The sequence below is a fragment of the Anolis carolinensis genome, chromosome 6 (genome assembly GCF_035594765.1).
Source record: "Anolis carolinensis isolate JA03-04 chromosome 6, rAnoCar3.1.pri, whole genome shotgun sequence".
NCBI classification, from domain to species: Eukaryota; Metazoa; Chordata; class Lepidosauria; order Squamata; family Dactyloidae; genus Anolis; species Anolis carolinensis.
The window spans coordinates 16,727,538-16,740,160 of NC_085846.1; the positions used below are offsets into that span (position 1 = coordinate 16,727,538).

The 12,623-nt window shown below is 42.8% G+C and overlaps 1 protein-coding gene across 6 annotated transcripts in view; it reads left to right on the plus strand.

The window, feature by feature from the left end:
• Positions 1-12,623, plus strand: part of syt5 (synaptotagmin 5) — a 46,419-nt gene that overhangs the window by 7,898 nt on the left and 25,898 nt on the right. The gene's annotated exons all lie outside the window — the stretch shown is intronic.

Here is a 12,623-nt window from a genome sequence, read left to right on the forward strand (position 1 = left end):
GAGGAATGTATGTTCTTCTTAGATTTCATTTCCCATCATCTCCCAGCATTGGTTTGTGATGAGATGGGACCATACCTTGAAATCTGAGCTGGGCTTTACATCTAGAGACCAGGGATGATGAATATATGTACTTATTAGACTTTAGTTCCCATCATCTCCCAGCATTGGCTTATGATGAGATGGGACCATACCTTGAAATCTGAGCTGGGCTTTATAGAGCAGGGTTGGGGCATCTAAATCTCCCCAAGATGTTCTTATTAGACTTCAGCTCCCATCATCTTTTGACACTGGTTGTGCTGTGATGGGACTTGCAGTGTACCCTCATTGGAAAGGCCATATCTTGAAATATGAGTTGGGCTTTATAGAACAGAGCTGAGGAATATGTCTTCTCTCCCGATGTTCTTGTTGGATTCCAGTACCCATCATCCCCCTGCATTGGAAGTGTTGTGGTGCGGCTTATACTGTCCTCCATGTTTTGAGGTACAGGATGAGAAATATATGTCCTTCCCAGATGGTTTTGTTAAACTTCAGCTGCCATCATCCCCCAGCATGATGGGATGTGTAGCGTACTCTGAAATGCATCTACACTGTCAAATGAATGCAATTTGGCACCACTCTCAATGCTATGGAATCATGGGAGTTGCAATTTGTTGAAGAACCAACATCTTTGGGTAGAGAAGGTTTAAGACCTTGCAAAACTACACCTCCCAGTGATTCCATGGCAATTAAAGTGGTGTCAAACTGTATTAATGTGACAGTATAAATCAGGCATGGGCAAACTTTGGCCCTTCGGGTGTTTTGGATTACAACTCCCACAATTCCTAAGCAGCTGTTAGGAATTGTGGGAGTTGCAGTCCAAAGTACCCGGAGGGCGAGGTTTGCCCAGGCCTGGTCTAGATGCAATCCTACACCTTTATCGGTGGGCTGCTTTCAGTGCTGGGTTTGCAGCTAAGGTTATATGCAGAGCCTCTGAGCATGTGCAGAAAGTCCAACTTGTCTGTTTCGTCACCATTAAACAATGCAAATGTAATACCGTCAGTGGGATGAAAACTAATTGCTTTGAGAATGGCCAGTGGAAATCTGATTCCATTCGATCATTGGGTAAAATGAGATAGCCAGCAAAATAAAATGTGGGGTGTTGTGGAAAGGGCAGGAAATTGCTTGTGGTTGAAATTGTCATCATTAGTTTTGAAAATATATTTGTCATGCTACCAAGAATGGGGAGATTTCCTGCACTGTTGGCCCAAATAACCCAGCTGGCTTTAGGGCTAATGTCCCTTGGCTTAGACAGCAGTAGTGTTGTGGTTCTGAAATCAATGTTGCAGTGAATCTGCTCCAGATTGTAGTCAGAACTGTGAAGGGTCTATCTAAAAGACCAGACCTAGTTCATGGGTAGGGCTTAGGGCTAGGGAGAGTACTTTTAACATTTGGATCCCAAACTGGAGTGGATTCACTGTTCCATTGATACTGAAACCGCCATGTGCCACTCGACTAAATGGGTTGAGTTCGGTCTGTCTTCAAGGAAGGCTTAAGATATCTCTTGCTTTTAGAAATTAGCCATGGAAATAGACTAAAAGAGGAAAGCTGTACGTATGTACTCAAAAGGGGGATCTTTCATGTTCAGTAGGTCTACACTGTAGCATTAATAAAGTTTGATGGCACTTTAAGTGACATGGCTCAGTGATGTGGAATTCATGAGAGCTGTAGTTTTAAAGGGTCCTCAGTCTTCGCTGCCATAGAGTGGTGCCTGATCAGACTACAGATCTCAAGAGTCCATAGCATTGTGCCATAGCAATTAAAATGAGCTTTAGTTTTACAAGGTCCTCAGCCTTCGCTGCCAAAGAGTGGTGCCTCATCAAACTACACATCCCAAGATTTCATAGCATTGTGGCATAGCAATTAAAATGAGCTGTAGTTTTACAAGGTTCTCAGCCTTTGCTGCCATAGAGTGGTGCTTCACCAAACTACAGATCCCAAGATTCAATAGCATTGTGCCATAGCAATTAAAATGGTGTCAAAGTGCATTAACTGTACAGTATAGATGCACTTTTCAATGCATATAACTGTGCACAAGGTGAGAGGCAGTGTGGTGTAGTGGTTAGAGTGCTAGACTATAGAATCATGGGAGTTATAGTTTTACAAGGTATTTAGCCTTCTCTTTAAAGGTAAAGGTAAAGGTTTCCCCTGACATTAAGTCCACTCATGTCTGACTCTGGGGATTGGTGCTCATCTCCATTTCTAAGCCGAAGAGCCGGCGTTGTCCGTAGACACCTCCAAGGTCATGTGGCTGGCATGATCTACTCACATTGGCATGTTTTTGAACTGCTAGGTTGGCAGGAGCTGGAGCTAACAGCGGCCGCTCAAGCCACTCCCAGGGTTTGAACCTGGGACCTTTCGGTCTCCAGCTCAGTGCTTTAACGCACTTCGCCACTGGGGCTCCTAGCCTTCTCTTTACCAAACTACAAATCCCATTTTTCCATAGCATTGAGCCATGGCAGTTAAAATGGTGTTAAACTGCATTAACTCTACAGTGCAGATGCACCTGGGTCCCTTATAATTGTGTCAAGGAAGATAGTGTGATGAAATTGTTTGATTGTTGGATTAAGACACTGGAGGACCAGGGTTCAAATCCACACTCTCTCAGCCTCAGAGGAAGGCAAGGTCAAACCATCTCTAAACAAATCCTACCAGGAAAATCTTATGATAGGGTCTCCATAAGCTGGGGTTGACTTGCAGGTTCATAACAACACCAAGGAGGTACAGGATTGTTGTCTTGGGGGGTTTTGCATGAAAAATAGATCTTTAGCAAGACTTTTCTTTTTAAAAACAACAACATTTAATAGGGAGGAGGGTTAGGACAAGCTTCCAGAGGCTTCTGCAACGAGTAGATTAGAGCTGGGGGAAGGGGGCAGAACGTCAGACAGAGCTCCACTTTTCTCTTCTGAAGCAGAAAATGGTAAGTTGGGGGTTGACAGGAAGGACTTAGCTATAGGCAATGCTGTGATTCTCAAGCTGGGCTTCTTTGGGGATTACATATTTAATCATGTTCCAGGCCTAATCATATGTATGGGAGGCATATTATGTATAGGAGTTTAAAGCGACATCCCTCTCTCCCTCCTTAATTCTCTCTCTCTCTTTCTCTTATACATCACACACACACACAAATACACATGTCAAATCTAAACTCCTGAAAAATTCATCTATCATCAGTGATGGCAAATTCTATAGTCCCCATAGCCATGGCCCTAAGGATTAATCCATAGATGCAAGCAGCTATGTTGAACCCAATCAACAAAACAGTTTATTTGTGCCGGTCTTTAGAGCAGGTCTTCTGTAAAGTTGATGGATCTTATTATCCTCTTCCAGTACGAGCCACTACCAATACTTGCATCACAAATCGGGATAGATTCAGTGTGGTATAGTGTTGGAGTATCACTCTGGAGACCAGGGTTCAAATCTCCACTCAGTCAAAAAAACCATTAAGGTGTCCTTGGCCAAGTCACACTCTCTCAGCCACAGAGGAAGGCAGGGGCAAACCTCTCCTAAATAAACCTTGCCAAGAAAACCCTGTGATAGAGTTGTTTTAGGGTTGCCGTAGAACAAAAAAAACAATAACAAAGCTTATATTGCTAGGAAGATTGATTTCTTCAGCCCATCCTGTAGGATAACAACTAAACTTTAAACTAAACTTCATTTCCTGGAAGACACAACCAGTTGGGCCAATGGGATTCTGGCAAATAGTTTAAAAATGTGTTATTGAAGGCTTTCATGACCAGAATTACTAAGTTTTCTGGGTTGTATGGCATTCTCTCCTGACATTTTGCCCACATTTATGGCAGACATCCTCAGAGGTTGTGAGGTCTGTTGGAAACTAGGCAAGTGGGTTTTATATATGTGTGGAAAGTCCAGTTTGGGAGAAAGAACTCTTCTCTGTTTGAGGCAAGTGTGAATGTTGAAATTGACCACCTTCATTAGCTTTTAATGACCTTGCAGATTCAAAGCCTGGCTGTTTCTTGCCTGGGAGAACTCTTTATTGACAGCCACCATGTCAGACTACACAGAAAAGCCATCGAAATCCACAAGCATGTGGACAATTTCAACAGAAAGGAGTAAAGAATGAATATGAACAAAATCTGGCTAACAGTATTTTAAAAACCTCTAAAATCAGGGCAGTAAATAAAGAACAACATTCAGAAAACAGGGGAATTCCAGACAAGAAACAATCAGGGCCAGCTAACACCTACCAACAAAGGATTCCCTCAAGCAAGAAGCAGCCAGGCTTTGAATTGGCAAGGCCATTAAATGCTAATCAAGCTGGCCAATTGCAACATTCACACTAGCCTCAAACAGGCAAGAGTTCTTTCCCCCACCCTGGACTTTCCACAGATATATAAATCCCACTTACCTAGCTTCCAACAGACCTCACAACCTCTGAGGATGCCTGCCATAGATATGGGTGAAACGTCAGGAGAGAATGCTTCTGAAACATGGCTATACAGCCCAGAAAATTCACAGCAACCCAAAGTCTAAAAATGTCTGTTGACTGAGGAACTAGAATAATCGAATTTGTATTTATAAAACACATTAGTTTCCTTTTTTTGGACAAATTTGAATACCCAGTTTGGATTTGCCCCTGTTTGAGACAAGAAATCCCATTGTCCCTCATATTTGGCCAGGGCTGATTATAGTCCTGAACACCTGGGGGATTCCAGGTTGTTTCATCTACATTTACTTGATCGCATCAATCTTGAGGTATCTCTCCATGCCGTCTGGTGTGCCACAGCTTGGCAGAAAGTCCCTGTTCCTCCTTCTGAATCACTTCCTCCATTGCCAAAAAACATTTCAGGATGTCTTCTAGGCAGCCGGCCCAAAATGTGCATCCATGTTCATCCGTCTGAACAGAATAGGAGATGAAGTTGTGCTTGGGACATGCTTTATGGCATGCCATTTGCTCTTGCCAGCTGTGTGCGGATGATGTATAAGTTGGAGAGGGCAGAGCATTTACTACTAATTGCTTTACTTTACTACTTCCTTGGCAATGCAGATCCTATGGGCACGGTTTCGGGAGAAGTACTTTTCGGATGGTTCTCAGAACTTCCCAATTAGTAAAGGTGCTGGCCAGGTTCCCTGGGAGATTCTGGGAGCTTCCCAAAAAAGTAACTTTCCTTGCTAGTGGTGCTGAGCATTGGTGTACTGAACCTATGGACACAGCATTCCGCCCATGGGTTCAACTGTATGGGATCTTTGGTCCTACGTATGTATTGTATTTAAGTTGCCAATAGTCTCTTAGTATTGACCATACTGGTTAGGATAGATGGGATTTGTAAACCAAAGTTTCCCCATCTCAACCTACTGTAAAGTATCAACTTATGGGATTCCCAACTGCAGTATATTGTGTTAATTATGCCTAGCTGAAGTGGATTTATTAATAGAGAGAGGGGTGGGGGAAGACTAGAGCCTCCATGTTCAGCAGTAGCATATCTTTAAGACTCAAACAAGAGTCCTATGTAAATGGGGCAGTGGATCCACACCTGATTTTGATTTAGCATTTAAAGCAGTTTTTATTGTGTGTTCCTGCGTATTGTGTCCTCCATATGGATTTCCGGGAGGATGCTGTTAAGTCAACTTTATTTATACCCCGTCCCATCTCCCCTTGGATGGGGTGGCTTACAACATAAATGGCAGCCATTCTATGCCATACAATGCACAGTGAAAATACAAATACATGATAAATTAAATGCAGATAATTAAAATGACAATTTATCGTAACTAAACATGAAAACAAATCAATAAAACACACATGACAACTGTGATTAAAAGGAGATTAAAAACCGAATTGGTAGATTAAAACCATAACCGCCATTAAGGTCCTGTCCATAAACCAGTTATTGTGTGGCAGCCAGATATTCAAGGGTCTCCATAAGACTGGGAGCATAAGTACCGTATATACTCGAGTATAAGCTGACCCAAATATAAGCCAAGGCACCTAATTTTACCACAAAAACTGGGAAAACGTATTGACTCTAGTATAAGACAAGCGTGGGAAATGCAGCAGCTATGGGTCAAATTCAAAAATAAAAATAGATATTAATAAAATTGCATTATTTGAGGCATCAGTAGGTTAAATGTTTTTGAATATTTATATAAAACTAATTTAAGATAATAATAAAACTTTAATAAGATAAGACTGTCCAACTGAATACCTATATACTCAAGTATAAGCCAACCTAAATAGAAGCCAGCCAGAACCCTCACTTGGGTATGAGCCGAGGGGAGCTTTTTCAGCCCTAAGAAAGGGCTGAAAAACTAGGCTTATACTCCAGTATATACAGTAAGTTTTTAATTATTTTCTGAAAGATGAACGCAGTGTCTGGGCAGGTTCATATGAGGAGAGGCAGGTGGTCAGGTAACCTGAACCTGAACTGTTTAGAGCTTTAAAGTTAACAACCAGCACTTTAAATTTCACACGGTAGCAAATTCAGAGCCAGTGGAGTTGCTGTAGCAACTCCACTCTACGGAGCTCCAGTTAGTAACCTGGCTGCAGATCTCTGGACCAGCTGAAGCTTCCAAGTGCTGTTTAAAGGCAGCCCCACATAGAGTATGTTGCAGTAGTCCAGACAAGATGTAACTACCATGGGCGGGTCAGGCATCTCAAGGTATGGGCACAGCTGCCAGCAAGTTTTAATTGTGCGAAGGCACTCCTGGTCACCGCTGACACCTGAGGCTCCAGGGTCAGCGGTGAGTCCAGGATCACCCCCAAGCTGTGTACCTATGACTTCAGGGGGAGAGTAACCCCATCCGGCACAGGTTGCATCCCTATACCCTGATCTGCTTGATAACATGATCGAGTACATGTTGATCAATTAGTTACAGTTGCTTCAATATCGACATGCTTAGTTACTATGTTGTCGAAGGCAGGTGGACAATTTCAACAGAAAGAAGAAAACCATGAATATGAACAAAATCCGGCTACCAGTATTTAAAAAACTCTAAAATCAGGAAAGTAAATGAAGAACAACACTCAGAAAGCAGGGGAATTCCAGAAATGAATCAATCATGGCCAGCTGACACCTCCCAACAAAGGATTCTCCCAGGCAGGAATCAACCAGGCTTTGAAGCTGCAAGGCCATTCAATGCTAATCAAGCTGGCCATTTACAACATTCACACTCAGCTCAAACAGATGAGAGTTCTTTCTTTCAACCTAGACTTTCCAAAGATACAAAAATCCTACTTGTCTAGTTTTCAACCGACCTCAGAAACTCGCCCATAAATGTGGGTGAAATGTCAGGAGATAATGCTTCTGGAGCATGGCAATACAGCTCAGAAAACTCACAGCAACCCACTGCTTAGTTACATTTTGTGATTATTCTCATATATTTTAAGGTACCATTTTCTGCCAAAATCTCAATGTATTTTAAAATTAAAATTATGCACATATATTTTATGCAGAATAAAACAGTATCTTATCCAGCATAGGAGCATTCATTTTGGGCTGGCTATGCACTGTAGAATTAATATCGTTTGACACCATTTTAATGACCATGGTTCGATGCTGTGACATCCCGGGAGTTGTAGTTTTGGTGAGGCACCAGCACTCTTTGAAAGGTGCATAAATGAAACTCCATTTTTGGATAATCGACACTACACTTGATCTTAACCAAAGGCTGAGAATCCAAAGTACAATAAAGTCTCGCTTATCCAACACAAATGGGTCGACTGAACATCGGATAAGCAAAAATGTTGGATAATAAGGAGGGATGAAGGAAAAGGAAAAGCCTATAAAACATCAAACTACATTATGATTTTACAAATTAATCACCAAAACATCATGTTTTACAACAAATCAACAGAAAAAGGCAGTTCAATACATGGTTCAATACACTGTAACGTTATGTAGTAATTACTGTATTTACGAATTTAGCACCAAGACATCGCCATGTATTGAAAACATTGACTACAAAAAACATTGTAACATAATTACTACAAATGAAGATAGAATTGCATCAAATTAACTTACTGTAACAACATTATCAGAAGTTAAATTTATAAAAAGTTCAGTTCTGGGAAGGCAGACTGTGTTGAATAATACAGAACGTTAGATGAGTGAAGGTTGGATAAACGAGACTTTATTGTAGTCTGTAAAAGGCAGAAATACGGTCCTCTTGCTGTTGAGGGACTACAAATCCTATCAGACTTACTTCTAAAGCCACTGTGGATAAATGCTGGTAAGTCCAGTTCAACAAACTGGTGGCTCCCATGTCAAGAAGGTAGTAGATCCACACCAGGTTGTAATCTAGGCTTTGAAGGAGCTTTGATTGTGTGTTCTTGCATGGCAAGGGGTTGGACTGGATGGCCCTTGTAGTCTCTTCCAACTCTACCATTAAAAGCCTCCATATTAGGTTCAGGATCTTGGGTGGCTCCAACAAAATCTGGAGTGGATTCATTGCCCTTCTAATATGTGAGTCACAGTTGCCATTTGTCCAATGACATTATGTGTACATAATTCCCATTCCTGGTTTACGGTCAAAATCCTGCTGATTCTATTATTGAATTTACTTCCATGTTCACTCATCAATTCATTTGGTCTAGTTGGGATTAACTAATGGGATTCAAGCCATATAATTCGGGCAATTGGGATCATTGAATCGCAATTGAAAATGTAACAACAAACAATGTGTTCCATTCCATTGTTATTCCAAAGTCTTTTGGAACAGGCTGATCCATCATAGCTTATGGTGAAGTTGGATATGGGGATGTTGTGTTATATTAGAATCCCTACAGATCTAGCCCCTTTTGCCACAGAGCCAAGGTCTGTTCTCATCTGTGGGGAAGGGCTTCTCTTCTTCCCTCTCCCCATTTCTTCTTTGACACTTCACAATGTATCATGAAAGTGAGCCGCCCACCGGTGAAGCGACTGGAGCTGCTAATCTGGTCAGACATCTGTCTCTTGTGAAGAGGGGAGGGCGGAGGAGAAGGGGAAAACAAACCCGCCTGGGCTATTGCCATCCGCTGTGGTTCTGTGTTTCCTTCCTGCAGGGGTGATTTTCTAAAAATGAACACGCTCATGTTTTTCCACATGGTCTGAAAGCAATGCTAGGGGCTTCCATTCCCCCCAGCTGGGGAGAAGTCATGGAAGATAACACCATTGGTGCTCACTAATTATCATGGGGGCTATTTAATAGGAAAATGCCAATTAGGAGAGTGGGCACTATTGTAGCCCTCACGTCCTGCTTGTGGGCTACCAGTAGCCTAGCCATCTATTTGGCTACTGGGTTGCTGTGAGTTTTCAGGGCTGTAGGGCCATGTTCCAGAAGCATTCTCTCCTGAAGTTTCACTCACATCTATGGCGGCATCCTCAGAGGTTGTGAAGTCTGTTGGAAACTAAGCAAGTGGGGTTTATATATCTGTACAATGTCCAGGGTGGGAGAAAGAACTCTTGTCTGTTGGAGGCAAGTGTGAATGTTGCAATTGGCCACCTTGATTAGCATTGTGCAGCCTGGCAGCTTCAACGCCTGGCTGCTTCCTGCCTGGGGGAATTCTTTTTTGGGAGGTGTTTACTGGCCTTGACTGCCGCAGGCCAGCAAGAGTTCTTTTTCCCATCTTGATTATTTCACAGATATATAACTTCCCTATGGGGAAGTCATAGGCAGGAGGGAGGGAGCTTGTTTTCTGCTGCCCTGCAGATTAGGACACGGAACAATGGCTTCAAACTACAGGAAAGGAGATTCCACCTGAACATCAGGAAGAACTTCCTGACTGTGAGAGCTGTTCGACAGTGGAACTCTCTCCCCGGGGCCGTGGTGGAGGCTCCTTCTTTGGAGGCTTTTAAGCAGAGGCTGGATGGCCATCTGTCGGGGGTGCTTTGAATGCGATTTCCTGCTTCTTGGCAGGGGGTTGGACTGGATGGCCCATGAGGCCTCTTCCAACTCTACTATTCTATGATTCTATAAACCCCACCTGCCTATTTTCCAACAGACCTCACAACCTCTGAGGAAGCCTGACATAGATGTGGGCTAAACGTCAGGAGAGAATGCTTCTGGAGCATGGCCGTACCACCCAGAAAACTCACAACAACCCAATGCCAATCCTGTTCTAGGATTTTCTTAGCAATGTCCATTCATTGCCTTTGTGTTCCTCTGAGGCTGAGAGGGTCTGACATGCCCAAGGCCACTCAGTGAGTTTCCTTGGCTGAGCAAGGATTTGAACCCTGGTCTCCAGAGTCCTAGTCTAGCATTCAATCCATTTTATAATGTTTGTTCAATATAAAAACACCCCAGTCTGGATTTTAAAAAGCACCTACTAGAATGAAACACTTTCTTCTTGCAAAAAGGCAGAAACATATCGAATTCCTGGTACTTTCCGGATGTACTGGACTACAATTCCCACTGTCCCCCTCCAACAAGACAGTTGTTTTTCTTCTCCCTCCTTTCTTTCTCTTTGATTTTCCCCCTTTGCAAACTGACAGCCCTGTGAAGAAGAGCAGTTGAGCAAATTGGAGGACAGACGGGGGAGAGTTTACACTGACAGGAAATCTAGGGACAAGTTGGAAATAGGCCCCGGGGTTGGGAACGCATTGCTAGACCCTCTGAGGAAAGGAGTGTCAGTGTGCATTCATCCAAGAAACAAGAGAGAGAGAGGAAGTGAAGGGAAGTGAAGGAGAAAAACAGGGGGTGAGTTCAGGACAACCTGCTGCATAAGCAGAGAATCTAAAAACCTGTGATTTCTGGGGAAAAAACCCAGTTTCAGTAATATGGAAGATTAATAAATAAATTATACAGATTAAACCAATGATTTGCCTGGTTTGCGCTGCTGAGCTTTTGGTCTGCTCCTTTGCTACTCCCGCTGCCTGAAATGTAAGATTTAAAGTAGGAAGCAGGGATTGGAAAACTGAAACTCAGGGAGTGCTTAAACATGGTTTTCACATGCAGCTGAATAAAGAGTCATGTGTTGTGCTACTCCTGAATCCATGTGAGGGGAGGCAATTTGTGATTAACCATGTATATCGAAATACAAAACACATCAAAATTACGTGCCAATGGAAAGACAGAATACCAGTGAGTAGACGATTTGAGAAATATTCCTCTCGGTATACTAATCCCCTACTTGTGGGACGATCTGAGGTTTGACATCTGAAAACATTTTCAATAGTAGGGTTTACACCTGTAGCCGTAACTGGCAGAGTTCATTCTACTATCTCATGACTTTAACCCCCCCAGGCATGGGCAAACTTGGGCCCTCCAGGTGTTTTGGACTTCAACTCCCATCATTCCTAACAGCCGGTAGGCTGTTAGGAATGGTGGGAGTTGAAGCCCAAAACACCGGGAGGGCCCAAGTTTACTCATGCCTGCTTTAGCCCCATCTACATATGGTCAGTATAAACCACATGTATCAAACTCAAGGCCCAAGGGCTGAAACCGGCTGGTTTGAATCTGCGAGATGGGGTGAGCTCCCATCTGTCAGCTCTAGCTTGCAGTGACATGAGAGAATCCTCCCAGCAGGATGGTAACATATCCAGGTGTTCCTTGGGCAACGTCTCTGTAGACAGCCAATTCTCTCACACCAGAAGCGACTTGCAGTACATTCTCAAGTTACTTCTGACATGATTAAAAAAGAATGGGGTTTGAATTTAGATACCAGGCTTATGGGTATGATGCTTGACTTTAAATGTTTTTTCACCTCTCCCCAACCTCAGAACCACAAGTGCTGTTGGGTTGCAATTCCCATTATCCCCAGTCCTCATGGGCGGATATAATTCAAAAGTGATGGGATTTTTCAATCAATAACATCTGGGAATCCAAATTGAGTAAAAACTAAGGAGCCCAACTGCTATGTATAAAAATGTATAGTTGTCCCTCTGAATCTATGTATTCTCCACCCATGGATTCAGTAGCCCTTCTAAGGAAAACATAAGGTTGCTTTGGCTCTCAAGAAAAAAAGGTTGACACCCTGGTGAGTCTAGTAGTCTACATCAGGCATGGTCAATGCAGACCAGGCATGGGCAAACTTTGCCCCTCCAGATGTTTTGGATTCCAACTCCCACAATTACTAACAACCTACTGGCTGTTAGGAATTCTGGGAGTTGAAGTCCAAAACACCTGGAGGGCCAAAGGTTGCCCATGCCTGGTCTGCACTGACCATATAATGTTCTTTTAACTGAACAGTCAAAGTCAGTTTCAGTGGCAGATTCATTGTGCCAACATATTTCCCTTAAACCCTTAGTGTGAGTGTGAAAGCCATAAAAAATTGAGAAGTCACCCAATAACGGCATCATGGAAAAATGGGACTCCTCTTCCAGGAAAGCCCAGAGGGCTAAATTTGACTTCCTGTGGATCAGATTTGGACACGAGGCCTGAGAATCCCCATTCTTGCCATACATAAGCAGAAGGAACTGTACTTTCCATTTAAAAGGAGAGATAAATAGATTTTAAAGCAGATAGTCACAGATATGTGGGCTTGATGCTCAATGGGATATTTAAAGAATCTGTGAAACCAAGACAGTCTCCTGCAAAGATTTCTGTTTCCACTTATGGCTTCAGATTAATGGCCCCCTCCTCCATTTAAAACCCATAGGTCTATGATCCATATTTTGCAGGTGTTCCTTGACATTAATTCTTATAGCTCT